Source organism: Carcharhinus amblyrhynchos, chromosome 16, assembly GCF_965287045.1.
Source record: "Carcharhinus amblyrhynchos chromosome 16, sCarAmb.v2.hapA, whole genome shotgun sequence".
Classification (NCBI taxonomy): domain Eukaryota; kingdom Metazoa; phylum Chordata; class Chondrichthyes; order Carcharhiniformes; family Carcharhinidae; genus Carcharhinus; species Carcharhinus amblyrhynchos.
This window is the reverse complement of record NC_137339.1, coordinates 3219084-3237127: the sequence shown is the minus strand read 5'-3', so window position 1 is coordinate 3237127 and position 18044 is coordinate 3219084. Positions and strand designations below refer to the sequence as shown.

Here is an 18044-nt window from a genome sequence, read left to right as displayed (position 1 = left end):
ACAGCAGGCTGAGTTTGCATGGAGCTCAGGTGGTGGCTGTCCAGGGAGACTGAGGGATTGTTGGCCAAGGGAGGGAGGTCAGGTCATGGGGGACAGAGGGAGAGAGCTGGACAATAGAGACACGGTCAAACATGTTGGAGGAGAAATCAAAGGTGATTGGGGACAGGTGAACAGCGAGGCTGGGAGAGTTGAGGGTAACTGAGAACAAGCCATAGATGATTCATATAGATCCACATGGGACGTTAGTTAGGAAGGTTCAGTCGCTAGGTAAAGATGGGGAGGTTGTAAATTGGATTAGACACTGGCTCAACAGAAGAAGCCAGAGAGTCGTTGTGGAGGATTGCTTCTCTGAGTGGAGGCCTGTGACTAGTGGAGTGCCGCAGGGATCGGTGTTGGGTCCATTGTTGTTTGTCATCTATATCAATGATCTGGATGATAATGTGGTAAATTGGATCAGCAAATTTGCTGATGATACAAAGATTGGAGGTGTAGTGGACAGCGAGGAAGGTTTTCAAAGCTTGCAGAGGGACTTGGACCAACTAGAAAAATGGGCTGAAAAATGGCAAATGGAGTTTAATGCAGACAAGTGTGAGGTAGTGCACTTTGGAAGGACAAACCAAAGAATGTACAGGCTAAATGGTAGATCTCTGAAGAATGCAGTTGAACAGAAGGATCTGGGAATACAGGTACAGAATTCCCTAAAAGTGACGTCACAGGTGGATAGGGTTGTAAAGAGTGCTTTTGGTACATTGGCCTTTATAATCGGAGCATCGAGTATAAAAGTTGGAGTGTTACGGTAAAGTTATATAAGGCATTGGTGAGGCCGAATTTAGACTATTGTGTACAGTTTTGGTCACCTAGTTACAGGAAGGATGTAAATAAGGTTGAAAGAGTGCAGAGAAGGCTCACAAAGATGTTGCCGGGACTTGAGAAGCTGAGCTACAGAGAGAGATTGAATAGGTTAGGACTTTATTCCCTGGAGCATGGAAGAATGAGGGGAGATCTGACAGAGGTGTATAAGATTTTGATGGGTATACATAGAGTGAATGCAAGCAGGCTTTTTCCACTGAGGCTAGGGGAGAAAAAAACCAAAGGGTATGGGTTAAGGGTGAAAGGAGAAAAGTTTAAAGGGAATATTAGAGGGAGCTCTTCACACAGTGGTGGGAGTGTGGAATGAGCTGCCAATAAAGTGGTAAATGCGGGGTCACTTTTAACATTTAAGAAAAACTTGGACGGGTTCATGGATGAGAGGGGTGTGGAGGGATACGGTCCAAGTGCAGGTCAGTGAGACTAGGCAAAAAAATGGTTCGGCACAGACAAGAAGGGCCAAAGGGACTGTTTCTGAGCTGTAATTTTCTATGGTTCTATGATGGAGAGTTAAAGATGACAGTTGGCAGATCCAGGGTGCCCAGGGGTTTGGCTCAATGGTGACAATAGGGCATGATGTGGGTGCCAATTAAATATGACATGTGGAATTTTGACCAGAGATGGATAATGGTGAGGCCCTTAACTTCCTGTCTGATCCCATTTTGCAACTGACCAGGTCCCTCCATTGTGCGTAGCTAATCGGCTGGTTGCTGCGTGATTCCACATGGCCAGCCATCCTACCGCAGACTTCTGGTGACTTAGGACTTTATTCCCTGGAGCATGGAAGAATGAGGGGAGATCTGACAGAGGTGTATAAGATTTTGATGGGTATACATAGTGTGAATGCAAGCAGGCTTTTTCCACTGAGGCTAGGGGAGAAAAAAACCAAAGGGTATGGGTTAAGGGTGAAAGGAGAAAAGTTTAAAGGGAATATTAGAGGGAGCTCTTCACACAGTGGTGGGAGTGTGGAATGAGCTGCCAATAAAGTGGTAAATGCGGGGTCACTTTTAACATTTAAGAAAAACTTGGACGGGTTCATGGATGAGAAGCCCTCACCGCTGCAACAAGATTCCGCCCGACATATTCAACTCATCAGGATAGTGGGTCACGCGAAGCCCATCCCAAAGGAATAGCTCCCTCTTTCCCCCTATAGTGCTGCCATTGGCCAGTGAACAGGAAAGGTTTGTCCCACGTCAACCTTTTAGTCACCACTTCCAGCACTCTGCAGCAAAGAGACGGAGCATCAACACCTCTTCCCCAAACACAACACATTTTCAATCTTAGTGAAGGGGAAGTGGTGAAGAAAAACCTCAGGAGACACAGCAACTTGCATTCATATTGTGCTTTTAAACTGAAAATATCCCAATGTGTTTCCCATGGGTGTGTCATGACTCACAATTTAACACTGAGCCATAAGAGCTGTTAGTACAGGTAACTAAAATGCCTGGTCAAAGAAGCAGGTTTTATCAAGTGTTTTACAAGAAGTGAGCTGAAAGCTACAGACCAAAGCTTCAAGAGGAACTTGGATGTTTTGCCCCTAGACATGCAGTATGCAGACCCACCAGCATGTGGGCATATACTGGCACTCAATGAGCCAAATTCCCAGTCTTGGGCAAACTCTGCCTTCTGGAGACTGTAAGAGAACTGAAGGCTAAATCCTGACAACAAATCTGGACTGGAGACCAAAGTCAGACTGATGTTAAAAACATCAACTCCCACAACCAAGCTGGTGCCAGAGTGTGCTCTTCTGCATCTCTTTAGACTCAACTGGACGAGTCAAGAGGGAGGTTTGGGAAGCCCCAGGGTCTGTGTGTGTCTTGGAGAGGACACTCCAGTTGTGCTGAATGTAAGGGTTGAGCACAAGGCGCAAACCATCATCTCATGGGTTAGATTGCTGCCAGAGAAAGGAGAGGTTTTGGGAGGAAATTCCAGAGTTTAGCACCAAGGTAGCTGAAGGCACTTCCACCAACGATGAAGAAATGAGAAAAAACAGGGGTGCACAAGAATCCAGAACTGGAGAAACACATGGACCTCAGAGGATCACAAAGCTGGAGGTGGTTACAGAGGTGCAGGGTGGGGCTGAGACCATGGGCGGATGTGAAAACATGAAAGAGAATTTTAAAACTGAGATGCAGCCAATTTTCTTCAGAAAGCGTAAGGGCAATGGATGAAAGGAACTGGAAAATAGAATATGAATAGCAGAATTTTGGATGAGATCAAAACGTTTATGACAAGATAGCACCTGAGGTACTGAGGAGGAAGTTTCTCATTAAAAGAAAGACACATGACTGTGAGAAATATACAAACTAAGGTCTTATTACAAAACTCAAAATAGTTAATAACATTGATCAATTCAAATTCTGCCAATTTACCAGATTCTAACACCACTCAGTAACTGCTTCTTACAATTATATTCTCTCCATAAACTAGAAACTTAGACAGAAGGGAAAAAAAAAACAAACTTGCTGATGTTGAAGAGCTTCCAAAAGTTGAAGATCCAACACTGTACCTCCAAATATCACTTGAAGATCACTAACACCACATTACCAAGCCATTTCGACCCACCAACAAATCTCTCACCTACTCATTAACTTACAATGATGTCTATGCAGGTAAAACTTCAGCTCTCACTCGATCAGCAACCTGTTCATTGGGCGAATTGAAACTGGAGATACTACTCCCACAAGCAGAAACCCAAAAGGACGTGGCTTATGATGCAACTTGTTTCGTTAAACTGGTTTAACCAGTACTCCTCCCACTGGGACCAAACAAGCTGCTACATATGTTCGGTTTAGAATTGCAAAATGAGCAGCCCAGAACCAAAAGCACCCAAAGTGCAGTTAAAATTTTATAGACTCAAAAGCAAAGCTTCTGCTTGGTCACTGCTGCACTGTGCAATCAGGGGCTCCACTTAGTTGGACTTCTGCCCACCGACGTCAACTTAACAACTGAACAAACAAACTGCTGCTGGTTATGCAACGTCTCAATTTTAGAAATCTCATTGTTGTTTTCAAATCCCTCCATGGCTTTGCCCGTCCTATCTCTGTAAACTCCTCCCACTCCACAACCCTCTGAGATATCAGTGCTTCTCTGTCTGGCCTGCCGAGCATCCCAGATGTTAGTCACTCCCTCAGCAATGGAGTGCCTTCCACCACCAGGATACTAAGCTCTGAAATTCCCTCCCTCATGACTCACTTTCCTTTTTTAAAGATGCTCCAGAACACCTTCTACTTTGACCAAGTTTCAGGTTGTCTGTCTTAAGATCTCTTTGTGGTCAGTCAAATTTTGCCGCACAATGCTCCTGTGAAGCTCCTTGGGGTTTTATTTACGTTAAAGATGCCATATAAATGCAAGTTGGTTGTTGATTAAAAAGTTCAAACTAATCTGTTCTGTCATTGGTGTGGGTAATGGTATGAATCAGAGGCAGTTTTAATTGGACTCGAAGCATGAAGTCTTTCTCCCTCCACAGATGCTGCCAGATCGGCTGAGATTTTCCAGCATTTTCTGTTCGTATTTCAGATTTCTAGGGCCAGTGGTATTTTCTTTTTGGTTTTAGAGATAATTTTATACTGCTGGACTAGTCACTTGGTCCTGAAGCACTGGAGAACATGCAAAGATTTACAAGAAGCTTACCAAAATTGAGAATTCACTTAACACAAGTATTTGATCAATGAGGGGCTCTTTGATAAAAGCAAACTACTGCTGAGGCTGGAGTCTGAAACAAAAACAGAAAATGCTGGATAAACTCAGCAGGTCTGACAGCATCTGTCGAGAGAAAACAGAGCCAACGTTTTCGTCACAGCTCTTAAAAGTCATCCAAACCTGAAAAGTTAACTCGGTAATCTCTCCAGAAATGCTGTCTGGGCTGCTAAGATTCGCCAGCATTTGCTGTTTTGGTTCTTTGAAGAAACTGCTGTCACTTGTGGGTGAGCTCAGACAGTGGAGAATAGAAAATAGTCATTAAAAGATGAACTAGGGAATTTAGGATGAATCTCTAAGTGGCAAAATGAGGAACTCGCAGTCACATGGAGTGGTTGAGGCAGAAAACATTGATGTGATAGGGCGAACCATGCATTCACGAGGAAGGAAAGAGAGATTCTAGCCAGTGGGAAGAGCTCATTATAATAGGAGGCTGGAGTGTAGCACAAACCGTAGCACAGAGCAATTGACAGAATGGCCTGTTTCTATACAAGTGATTGACTCTTATCTGACTCTCTGAATGGGTCCTAGAAAGGGTCTATATGAATGCAAAAAAAAACCACACAAAGCTTAACACCATCCAGGACAAAGTAGCCAGCTTGAACAATGCCCCTTTAAACATTCATTCAACCCTTCTTCTTCCACCACCAGCACACAGTGGCAGCAGCGTATACCATATTCATGATGAACTGCAGCAATAATTGCAGAATAATGGTAGGAAGGACTATTACTTACGTGGCGAAAAACTGCAGCATGCGACGGTGCAGAGGGACCTCGGGGTCCTTGTGCATGAGTCGCAAAAACCCAGCTTGCAGGTGGTCAGGAAGGTGAATGGGAAGCTGGCCTTCATAGCGAGGGGGATTGAATATAAAAGTAGGGAGGTCTTGCTGCAGCTGTATAGGGCACTGGTGAGGCCGCAGCTGGAGTACCGTGTGCAGTTTTGGTTGCCGCACTTACGCAAGGATGTTTTGGCCTTGGAGGGAGTGCAGAGGAGGTTTACTAGGCTGATTCTGGAGTTGAGGGGGTTGAACTATGAGGAGAGGCTGAATAAACTAGGCTTGTACTTGTTAGAATTTAGAAGAATGAGGGGAGATCTCATTGAGACGTATAAGATGTTGAATGGGATGGATAGGATAGAGGTGGAGAGGCTCTTCCCGCTCAGAAAGGACAGTAGGACTAGAGGGCACAGCCTCTGGATAAAGGGGGGGAGTTTAGAACAGAGTTGAGGAGGAACTTCTTCACTCAAAGGGTGGTGAATCTCTGGAATTCTCTGCCCGTTGAAGTGGTGGAGGCTGCCTCGCTAAATATTTTTAAGACACGGGTTGATAGGTTTTTGATAGGCAAGGGGATTAAGGGTTATGGGGAGAGGGCGGGAACGTGGAACTGAGCCACGACAGATCAGCCATGATCTTATTGAATGGCGGGGCAGGCTCGAGGGGCTAGATGGCCTACTCCTGCTCCTATTTCTGATGTTCTTATGTTCTAACTCAGGTTTCTTTGACAGTACCTTTCAAACTTGCAACCTCTATCACCCAAAAGGCCAAGGACCAATAGATACATGGGAACACCACCACTTGCAAGTTCCCCTCCAATCCACACACCATCCTGACCTGAAAAGGTATCACTTTTCCTTCATCATCACTGGGTCAAAATCCTCAAACATCCCATCAACATCACAGAGGCTGCAATGGTTCGAGGTGATGGCTCATCACCAGCACAACCAGGGATTGATATTAAATGTTGACCTCTAGATCAATGCCCACATCCAGTGAATGAAGAAAACAGAGCGGCATCACTCTGGTCTCAACCTTTGCTGCTGTGTCACTTCTGCAGACTCTCCTCATTGCTGCCCTTACTTATAGTCTCCCCAGTTTTTTTTATACGTTTAGTGCATTCCTGTCCCACTGTACCACTCTTTCTAGTATTTATTATTCTATCCAGAATTTTATTGCAATCCTGCTGTTCCCACATGATTATTCCTATGTGAACACAGTGCTTTACTTACCCTGCATTATTCCAAACCCTCCTTGTAGAGTGACACTGTTATTGTAGTCTTCCTGCACTGTTATTGTTCTGGTCTCTGCATTACTGCCTGATTATCAAATATTTTCATACACTCCAGTCTATTGCTGCTTTGAGACATCGTGCTCATTGGAATTTCAAATTTCTTATTTAATTTTTTCCAACATTTGCTGATGACTGCAGATTCTGTCAGTTACTTGTGCATTACTCCTGTCTCCTGCAGCTAACCCAGTTACTGCCCTGTTACATTGGCCTCACCCACTTAGCCCTCTGTAGCACCAGACTGTTACTCTCATTTACTCCAATCTCATCTATTACTCACCGATCTTTGTTAGTGATTTATTTGTTAATCTGAACTCTCTCTCACTACGCTAGAGTGATTTGTTATTCCAATCTATGTTACCCTCCCTCAGTAACTGGGATGTCTCTGTTACTGTGTCTTCTGTTACTCTGATTTTGCGCCTTCTCCAAACTCCGTTGCTCAGATTTCGCTCTATTACACCAATTTCCGTTTGGCTACTCTGAGCTCCTGCTCTGCTGTTACCTCCCTCCTTCTGCTGTTTCCCCCATGCCACTACTTCCATCTTCTTCTGTTACTTGAATTTCTTTGCTACTCTGATCTTATTCTGCAACTTGGATCTGTCATACCACAGTCACTCTGACCCTCCTCTGTTACTCTGACCTACATATTACTCTGGTTGTCCCGTGTGACTGGGATTTATCTTGTTGCTCTGATCTGCTACCGTTGCTGGAGAGGAGGCGATTGCGTGGTGGTATCGTCACTGAACCAAGAGCTCAGAGACCTAGGTTAATGCTCCAGAGGCCTGGTTTGAATCTCATTATCGTAAGGGGTGTAATTTGAATTCAATTTAAATAAAAATCTGGAATTAAAAATGATCCATCTGGGTCACTAATGACCTTTAAGGAAGGAAATCTGTCCAAGTGACCAGATCCACACTGATGGATTGGCCATGCTGAATTGCCCCTTAGTATCCAAAGATTTGTAGGTTAGGGGGATGAGCAGGACAAATGTGTGAGGGTACAAGGATAAGTAAAATGCTCTGTCAGAGGGTTGGTGCAGACTCAGTGGGCCAAATGGCCTCCCTCTGCACTATAGAGATTCTATGAACACTGTTGGGGGTCTCCAGGGAGCCCATCAAATCCCACGCTGCCGATGACCTCATACACACATGCAGAAATGCACTAAACGACATTATGTAAATGTATTACCAGACAGATGCTATTATAACACTAACACACATCAATGATTTTTAAATGCCCCCTGAAATGGCCTATAAAGTATAAGTTCAACTGTCTCTCCTTTATACAGTAATCAAGTCCATCCTTCTGCTTCTCTTGCCCACTCTTGCTCTGAGATTTGGATGAAGCAAATCTAGATGAGACTTCAGTCCGCTACCCTGCAATAATTCAGCTGGAGAGAGCCTTGTTGTTGATCATGGCATACGATACTGGAACAAGAACCTTGACAACCTGGTCCCCAAGCTATTACCTGCCATTTTCTTTAATCCTTCCGTGAAGGTCTGAACAGCAGCTAAACTATTTGAAACTGAAAGAAACAGCGCTGTATGCATATGGCGTATACCATTCTTATACATAAATTCTTGAAACAACTCACTTGTAAACGTTTGATTTAATATTGCCATATGTATTGGCGTACAGTGAAAAGTATTGTTTCTTGCGTGATATATAGACGAAAACATTCTGTTCATAGGAGTACATAGCGGAGAAGGAAAGGAGTAGGTACAGAATTACAGTCATATCTAGGGTGTAGAAAAAGATCAACTTAATGTAAGATAGGTCCATTCAAAAAGTCTGATGGCAGCAGGGAAGAAACTATTCTTGAGTCGGTTGGTATGTGACCTCAGACTTCTGTATCTTTTTCCCAACAGAAGGTGGTGGAGGAGGGTATGTCCTGTGTGTGTGGGGTCCTTAATTATGTTGGCTGCTTTCCCTAGGCAGTGGGAAGTTTAGACAGAGTTGATGGATAGGAGGCTGGTTTGCATGATGGACTGGGCTTCATTCACAGGTCTTTGTAGTTTCTTGCAGTCTTGGTCAGAGCAGGAGCCATACCAAGCTGTGATACATCCAGAAAGGATGCTTTCTATCTGTAAAAATTGCACAGTGGACATGCTGAATTTCCTTAGCTTCCTGAGAAAGTAGAGGCATGGTGCCATTATTGAAAACGAGAGAATCTGGTAACACATGGGTTGCAAAAAACTAACGTAGCTTTTCTACTGAGGAGCTTTAATATTACTCATGACACGTATTTCTAACCACTTCAAAACCACACGATGACGACCAAAAACACGTGATTCGTGGAAGGGTCCACAAAGGCCACATGCAGTGTGGACCTCGGCTGATCACACCACTCCCAAGGATGAGGTGCTGTTGGTGGCGACAGGCTTTCACTTTGTTCTCCAAATCCTCTCTGCTCTCAACCCCACTGCATGCAATCATCCTGTACACTTAACTCATCTTCGTGCTTCATTTAAGGTCTCAGTCCCTCTGCCTACAACAATCACCATCCCCGCATCAATATCTCTTCGAGATAGAGTAGCATCCTCTGCCCGTTTACTGCTTAATCTGCTTAGCATTCACCGGAGAACGTGCAAGTCTCTCGAGTAAGAAAATCATCTCAGGAGGAAACACTACCTTGGTTGTCATATCCGGTAAAGGGAGGTGACTCAATGCGTCTGCATTCACATTATTCTTGCCTGCCCTCTACACAATATTGTACTGGTAATCTGACAATTGTAAAGGCCAAATGCTATATTCTCACTGAGGCCATGGAAGAATACATACATAGAAAATAGAAGCAGCTCTTCGAATCTGCTCCACCATTCACTATGATCATAGTTGATCATCAAGTTTAATACCCTGGTACCACCTCCACCTCCCCGCACCCCCCCAAATCCCTTGATCCCTTTAGCTCCAAGAGCTATATCTAATTTCTTCTTGAAGTCACAATGTTTTGGCATCAACTACTTTCTGTGTTAGTGATTTCCACACATTCACCATCCTCTGGGTTCTCCTCACCTCAGTTCTAAAAGGTTTACCCCTTAGCCACAAACTATCACCTCTAATTCTGGATTCCCCCACCAGTGGGAACATTCTTTCTGAATCTACTCTGTCTAATCCTGTTAGAATTTAATAAGTCTCTGAGATCCCTTCTCAATCTTCTGAACTCCAGTGAATATAATCCTAACGACTTAGTCTCCCTTGTCTGTTAGTTCCGCTATTCCAGGAATCAGCCTGATAAACCTTTGCCGCACTCCCTCTCGCAAGGAAGGGCAGTAAGACTGGACACAATACTCCAGGTGTGGCCTCACCAACACCCTGTACAATTGCAGTAAAACATCCCTATTTCTATACTCAAATCCACGCTCCTTGAAGGCCAACACATCATTTACTGCCTGCTGTACCTGCACACTTACTTTCCGCACGAGGACAGCAAAGTCTCGCTGAGTATCATCTCCCTCAACTTACACCCATTCAAGTAATAATCTGTCTTCCTATTTTTGTTACTGAAGTGGATAACCTCACATTTATCCACATTATACTGCATCTGCCACGCACATGCCCAAACACTCAGTTTGACGCACTGAAAAGACTCATCAGCCGCATCCAGTCGGTACACAAGGCGATTGAACGACCATAGGAGTACTGATGGAAACGCTTTACAGCAAAAACGACAGCTAGACATTTTACTTGTGAATATCCTCCTTCAGCTTTTGTCAGCGTGCGAGATGTAAAATTGATGGGTTTTTCTGGCCTGTTCTCCATTAAATGTGAGAGTACTGTTCACGCCACCATAGGGCGAGGCATCAGCAGACAGAATGAGTTCTCTGTCTTGATCAAAATGAACCAGCAGATTAGCTGATTGTAACAGTGCTTTCACGTCCTTGAAAGCTTTCTTTTGTGTTGACTCCCACTTTCGTTTGGTTTCTTTGTGAAGTAGCACATACAGGGTGCCAACACTGTTGAAAGGTCTGGCAAAAACTTTCCATACCAGTTCACCAGACCCAAAATTGACATGAGCTCTGACACATTCCTTGGACCTGTAATCTCCTTAACTAACTTCAACTTTCCCTTCCACCGGAGATAAGCCATGCGCTGTGATTTTATGACCCAAAAACCCCTGGAAAATGCACTTGCTCCTATTCAGTTGTAGTTCTGCTTCTGAACATCTTTTTAAGCACCTGGTCCAGTTTTCTGAGGTGTTCCTCCTCAGTCTGCCCCAGATGAGATCTGCAATCATTGTTATTTGAAAATAACTTTGGACTGGAGGGTCCCTCAAAAATCAAACGATGGTAACTAAAGGACCTTTATGCGTGTTAATAGTAATGCAGTGCTTAGAGTCCTCCTCTAGCAAGAGTTGTTGATAGGCAAGGCTTGTATCAAGTTTTTAGAACGTCATGTCTCCTGCAAGATCTGAAACCAGACCTTCCACCCTAGGTAATGGATAAGTATTTAACGTGGAAACCTGGATCATGTTGCGCTTATAATTTCCACATATACAGATTGTATTTTTAAAGGACAAGAACAATCAGCACTGCTGGAGAAAACTGAATAGTTTCAATGGTCCCAAGCCTTTGCATCCATTCCAACTCCTTCTCCTCTACTTTTTGTGGCATAGGGCACTGTTCTGGGCTTGAAAAAGCAAGGAGTAATCAGAGAATCTATAAATAACTTCACTGTAGTACTACCCAGTTCATCCATGAAGACGTCACGGTAATTAACAACATCCTCGGTCACTCTCGTGTGCTTGATCTCATCCCACTTCAATGGGATTTTACTCAGCCAGTCACGCTCTAGCAAATTAGGCCCCTTCCCTTTCACCCCAAGGAGGCGTGCCCTTGCGTCTTGTCCACTGTATGCATGCACCTCCAAAGCCCCAAGTAATAACATGGACTCTCCAGTGCATATTATAAATTTGATCTCTGCTGGAGTACGGGCTGGTGCTTGGTTAGAGTCCCAAGTCGACTTGTAGGTCTCTTCACTAATTATGGATGCAGAGGCTCCTGTGTCCACCTCCATCTTGCTTTGCTTACCAATCAGCACCGCAGTAATGCCTCAATCATGTTAAACGTGTCATAAGTTTGCTCCTCTGTGTGCTCTGAGTTGACCTAGTGATGTGTAGCTGATTAAGGTTTCTCTGAATTTAAAATTTTCTTGCTCAGCCTTTACCTTGCGTTGCACACCCCTGCATTTTTTTTGCTAAGTGAACCCTCTTGTGACAAAGAGCATTCACAACTAAAACACTCCACCATCTTTACATTTTTGCTTGCAACCTCCTCATTTACTTGGTGCAGTTTCCCTATCTAGGCACCAACATTAGCTCTCTAAATATCTTTAGCATTACTGGAAATCATTTTCATACCCTGCAAAATTTCTAGAGCCTTCTTAAAAATCAGTATGGTTTTAGCCAATGCTGAATGCTGTCTTGGTTAATACCGCAAACTAATCGATTGCTGAACATATCTTCCAATACTGCTCCAAACTTGCAATTTTCCAAGAGCTGGCATAATTCTGCCACAAAGTTAGCTACCGACCAGCCTGCCTTCTGAAAATGACCATGAAGCTTAACCTTTGGACAATCACTGAAGGGTTTGGATGGTGGTGATCTTGCACAAGTGCAGTTATATCTGCAAATCAAATGTCCCCTGGCTTCTGAGATGTGGTCAGATTCCTTATCCATTTGTAGGGCTTTGCCCCACACAGATAGAAGAATTGCGCCTTCTTTGCCTTATCTGCTATTCCATTTGCTAAAAAGTATTGTAACCTCTACACATTCAAGCCCAGTCCTCAATTTCCTCATCCAACAGGCTGATGGCCCTGGACATAGCTATGGTGATGCTAACTTGATATTCTATCAAATAAAATGCGCAATCCTGCTGATCCTGACCTGCTGCAAACTAGCTACTGACGGTGCACACTGAACATCAAAAAACTGTTTTCTTCTTCACTGTTTCTTCCCCATCGCCAGAAAAGTAGGAACTTGAAACCACAATAAAGATGGTTGAACACGTTGTAAAAAGAACCATCTTTTTTACACAATAAAGTAACAAAATTTACAAATGGCAGTAACACAGCACCAGTAAGAATTACGAGAACAGCAGCAACTGGAACAAAGGTTGACTCCCATGCAGCCCGCCAAAAGCCACGATGTCAATGATGTCTCTTGCACAAACCACTATATGACATTGGTAATACACTTAGATAGACAGATGTGATAACAACACATTAACCATACCAATGGCTTTTAAATGCCCTCTGATATAGCCTATAAAATCTAAAGGGAATGAAACCAAATGGACCACCCAGTATTGATTACGGCACAGGAAATGGCAAACTCAGCCCTGTCGATCCTGTGAAGTCTTCATCAGTGCCAAAACATTGAACCTGTATAGCACTGTGCCATCACCTCTTTTAGGTCTGTCCTGCGGGATGGTGATGTAACTCTACTGTACGATTCCAAGAGGCAGCTAGATACAGTATTCAGAGCAAATGGGATCAGAGGTTATGGGGAGAAAGCAGGATTAGGCTATTCAGTTGGACGATCAGCCATGATTATGATGAATGGCGGAGCAGGCTTGAAGGGCCAAATGGCTTCCTCTGTTCCTATCTCCGATAACACCTTAAGTTGGGAGAACTGCCACAGAGGCTAGTCAAGCAAAAGTCTGACATAATCATACAGTAGAAATACACCACCATTATCATGCCACAGGACAGACCTAGAAGAGGTGATGGCACAGTGCTACACATTCGGGAGTAGGGGGAGGTTATCCTGGGAGTCCTCAACAATGCTTTCAGACATCAGATTGAACATAGGCAAGGAAACTACCTACCACGCTCCTTAGAGGAAGCACCGAGGGTGGCAAGGTTGCTGAATGTACTCTGGGTGGGGAACCATCGCCAAGGATGGCCCAGTAATAATATGCTAAAATTAGACCGAATAGAGGCCTTGCTTAAAAACAAAAAAAACCCGGTAATTCTGAGGTGGTAAGAGTTTTGAAGGACTCTAACTGCTAGACTGGGTCCGTGGCAGGTTGTGATGGAATCACCAAGAGGGAAAAACATCCTCAGGAACCTGCCTGCCCCAGATGCATGTTCATGACAGCATCGGTAAGAGTGACCACCAGACTCCCCTCACAAAGACCCTCTATCGTGATGTGTGGCATTACCAGCGTTCAAAATGAGACACTCTTGGAACAGATCTAGCAACTCTAGACTGGACATCCATGAGGTGTGGAACTGTACTCAACCACAATCTGTAATCTCACGGCCCAGCATATACCCCTTTTTCCATTACTACCAATGTAGGGGACGAACTCTGGTTCAACGGAGAGTGCAGGAGGGTATGCCAGGACAACATCAAGCATACCTAAAAATGTCAAACTGGTGAAGCTACAACACAGGACTAATAGCATTCGAAATAAGCAGCAAATGTCAAACTATTACATTTTCACACACTCTCTGTTCCTGGCTCTCCCAGTTATTCCCTCCCTATGATACTCCCTCTGTGCTACTCTCCTTCCTTCACCATTACTCACCCCCCTCACTGTTACTACTCTCCGCCCCCCCCCTCACTGTTACTACTCTCCGCCCCCCCCCTCACTGTTACTACTCTCCGCCCCCCCCTCACTGTTACTACTCTCCGCCCCCCCCCTCACTGTTACTACTCTCCGCCCCCCCTCACTGTTACTACTCTCCGCACCCCCCCAGTTACTACTCTCCGCACCCCCCCTCACTGTTACTACTCTCCGACCCCCCTCACTGTTACTACTCTCCGCCCCCCCCTCACTGTTACTACTCTCCGCCCCCCCCTCACTGTTACTACTCTCCGCCCCCCCCTCACTGTTACTACTCTCCGCCCCCCCTCACTGTTAATACTCTCCGCCCCCCCCTCACTGTTACTACTCTCCGCACCCCCCCCTCACTGTTACTACTCTCCGCCCCCCCCCCCACTGTTAATACTCTCCACCCCCCTCATTGTTACTACTCTCCCCCTCCCTGGCACTCCCTCCCCACGGTCCCTGTGACTCTTCCCTCCCCCTTCACCGTTACTCTCCCTATCCCTGCTCCCTCTCATTCACCGTGCCGATCTCTCTGTCCACCCGCGCCCCCTCTCCGGTGTGTGCGGCCCCGGCCCCTCTCTCTCACTCTCCCCCGGGCTCCGGCTCTGCCCGCTCTCCCTCACTCACCGTGCCGTTCCCGGTCTCTCTCTCTCACTCTCTCTCCCGCCGCTTTCCGTTTCCGCCCCCCGGGTTTCCGGGGCAACCGCTCCGCACGGGGTTTCCCAGAGACCACCACAAGGGCCCTGACGTCACAGTTTCCACGGCAACCAGAGGCGGCGCGCTTGCGCAAGAAGGGGCTGAAGGAGGGAACCTCCTGTGGTGGGTGAGCCGGAGAGAGAAAAACAATAGATTCAGAATCAGATAAACCCAACCCAGTACAGCACTGAGGGAGTGCCGCACTGTCAGAGGGTCAGCGCTGAGGGAGTGCCGCACTGTCAGAGGGTCTGGACTGAGGGAGTGCCGCACTGTCAGAGGGTCTGGACTGAGGGAGTGCCGCACTGTCAGAGGGTCAGTGCTGAGGGAGCGCCGCACTGTCAGAGGGTCAGTGCTGAGGGAGCGCCGCGCTGTCAGAGGGTCAGTGCTGAGGGAGTGCCGCGCTGTCAGAGGGTCAGTGCTGAGGGAGTGCCGCGCTGTCAGAGGGTCAGTGCTGAGGGAGTGCCGCACTGTCAGAGGGTCAGTGCTGAGGGAGTGCCGCACTGTCAGAGGGTCAGTGCTGAGGGAGTGCCGCACTGTCAGAGGGTCAGTGCTGAGGGAGTGCCGCACTGTCAGAGGGTCAGTGCTGAGGGAGTGCCGCACTGTCGGAGGGTCAGTGCTGAGGGAGCGCCGCACTGTCGGAGGGTCAGTGCTGAGGGAGCGCCGCACTGTCGGAGGGTCAGTGCTGAGGGAGTGCCGCACTGTCAGAGGTAGTGTCTCTCGGATGATCCATACCTGGGGATGATTGCCATGATGCCATTTTGAAGTAGAGCAATGATATTATCCCTCATGCCCTGGCCACTCTTTATCTCTCAGTGAACATCACTACAACAGCTTAATGGTGTAGTGCGACATAATAAGAACATAAGAAATAGGAGCAGGAGTAGGCCATCTAGCCCCTCGAGCCTGCCCCGCCATTCAATAAGATCATGGCTGATCTGTCGTGTCTCAGTTTCACATTCCCGCCCTCTCCCCATAACCTTTAGTCCCCTTGCCTATCAAAAACCTATCAACCCGCGTCTTAAATATATCTAGCGAGGCAGCCTCCACCACTTCAACGGGCAGAGAATTCCAGAGATTCACCACCTTTTGAGTGAAGAAGTTCCTCCTCAACTCCGTTCTAAACCGTCCCCCCTTTATCTTGAGGCTGTGCCCCCTAGTCCTACTGTCCTTTCTGAGCGGGAAGAGCCTCTCCATCTCTATCCTATCCATCCCATTCATCATATGTCTCAATGAGATCTCCCCTCATTCTTCTAAACTCTAACGAGTACAAGCCTAGTTTATTCAGCCTCTCCTCATAGTTCAACCCCCTCAACTCCGGTATCAGCCTAGTAAACCTCCTCTGCACTCCCTCCAAGGCCAAAATATCCTTGCGTAAGTGCGGTGACCAAAACTGCACACAGTACTCCAGCTGCGGCCTCACCGGTGCCCTATACAGCTGCAGCAAGACCTCCCTACTTTCATATTCAATCCCCCTCGCTATGAAGGCCAGCATCCCATTTGCCTTCCTGACCATCTGCTGCACCTGCAGGCTGGGTTTTTGCGACTCATGCACAAGGACCCCGAGGTCCCTCTGCACCGTCGCATGCTGCAGTTTTTCGCCATGTAAGTAATAGTCCTTCCTACCATTATTCCTACCAAAGTGGACAACCTCACATTTGCCAACATTAAATTCCATTTGCCATTTCCTGGCCCATTCGCCCAGCCTATCTAGATCCTTCTGCAGACTCTCCACACCCTCCGCACAATTTGCCGTTCCACCAATCTTGGTGTCATCAGCAAATTTCGACACCCTACACTCGGTTCCCTCCTCCAGATCATCTATATAAATGGTAAATATCTGAGGTTCCAGCACCGACCCCTGGGGCACTCCACTAGTCACCAACCGCCAATCTGAATAGCACCCATTGACCCCCACTCTCTGCCTCCTATTTGACAGCCAATCCTCTATCCACGCTAACACCCTACCCCCAAGTCCATGCCCCCTGACCTCCTGTAATAACCTCTTGTGAGGCACCTTGTCAAATGCCTTCTGAAAATCAAGAAACACCACATCCACCGGCTCTCCTCCATCCACTGCCCTAGACACATCTTCATAGAACTCCAATAAGTTCGTCAGACAGGACTTCCCCTTAACGAAACCGTGCTGCGTCTGCTCTATCAAACAATTCTCCTCAAGATGCCTCGCTATTTTCTCCTTGATCACAGATTCTAACATTTTACCTACAACAGATGTTAAACTAACCAGCCTATAATTCCCTGCCTTTTGCCTGCCACCCTTCTTAAATAACGGCGTAACATTAGCCGTTTTCCAATCTTCCGGCACTTCACCGGAATCCAGCGAGGTTTGGAAAATAATCACCAAGGCATCCACTATCACCTCCGCCATTTCTTTCAGAACCCTTGGATGCATTCCATCCGGTCCTGGGGACTTGTCCACAATCAGTCCTTCCAGCCTGTCGAGCACATTTAGCAGGGAGAATGGTGGAGAAAGATTTCTGCTCCATCAGCTGATCTGACAAATAGGAACGGTCCTTTCAGCCTTGCAGCAACAGCAGCATGGACACACTTTGTGTCTGCTGACCTGCAACTCAAGAAACTTATTGAGCCACAACAATGCATCATTATGTAAAATAGGAAGAGGAGGAGGTGATTTAACCCCTTGTGCCCATTCCACCATTCAGTGGGTTCACAGTTTCTCTGTGATCTAAGTCCATATGCTTACCTTGCTATATCCCTAAATGTCCTTTTTTTGCAAAAGTATATTAATCTCAGATTTACAGAAAACCCTTTGTTTTACATCAATATGTGTGGAAGAGAGTTGAAAACCTCTGCCCTTTGTGTGTAGCTGTGTTCCCTAATTGCACTTCTCTGAAAAGGTCTGCTTTGTGTGCACACTCCCCAAACAGCTGAAATACTTTCTCTTTATCTGTTCCCCTTCATGTCTGGAAAACTTTGATCAAATCACCACTTGACTTTATAAACTCCAGGGAGCACAAAGTAAGTTTGTGTGTTATCTTAAGATGTTTCAACAAAACACAATCAAAAAACAAGTTGGCACCAAGCCACGAATGGTGATATTAGGGGCTGGTGACCAAACTTGGTCAAAGATGTTGATCCCTGAGGAGTGAGGCTTGCTTGGTTCCTGGTGAAGCAATGTGTAGC

General features: G+C 46.1%; 1 protein-coding gene across 3 annotated transcripts in view; it reads right to left on the bottom strand.

The window, feature by feature from the left end:
- LOC145353784 (14-3-3 protein beta/alpha-1-like) overlaps positions 1-14895 on the bottom strand; it is a 45482-nt gene extending 30587 nt beyond the window's left edge. The window contains exon 1 of one of the 3 annotated variants that reach the window (XM_080204586.1): positions 14814-14895. The gene's annotated coding sequence lies outside the window, so the exon portion shown is untranslated. Of the gene's footprint in view, positions 1-3376; positions 3570-14813 lie in introns of those variants that run through there. The other 2 variants (XM_080204585.1, XM_080204587.1) reach the window with 2 other exon arrangements.
- Positions 14896-18044: the final 3149 nt, after the last annotated feature.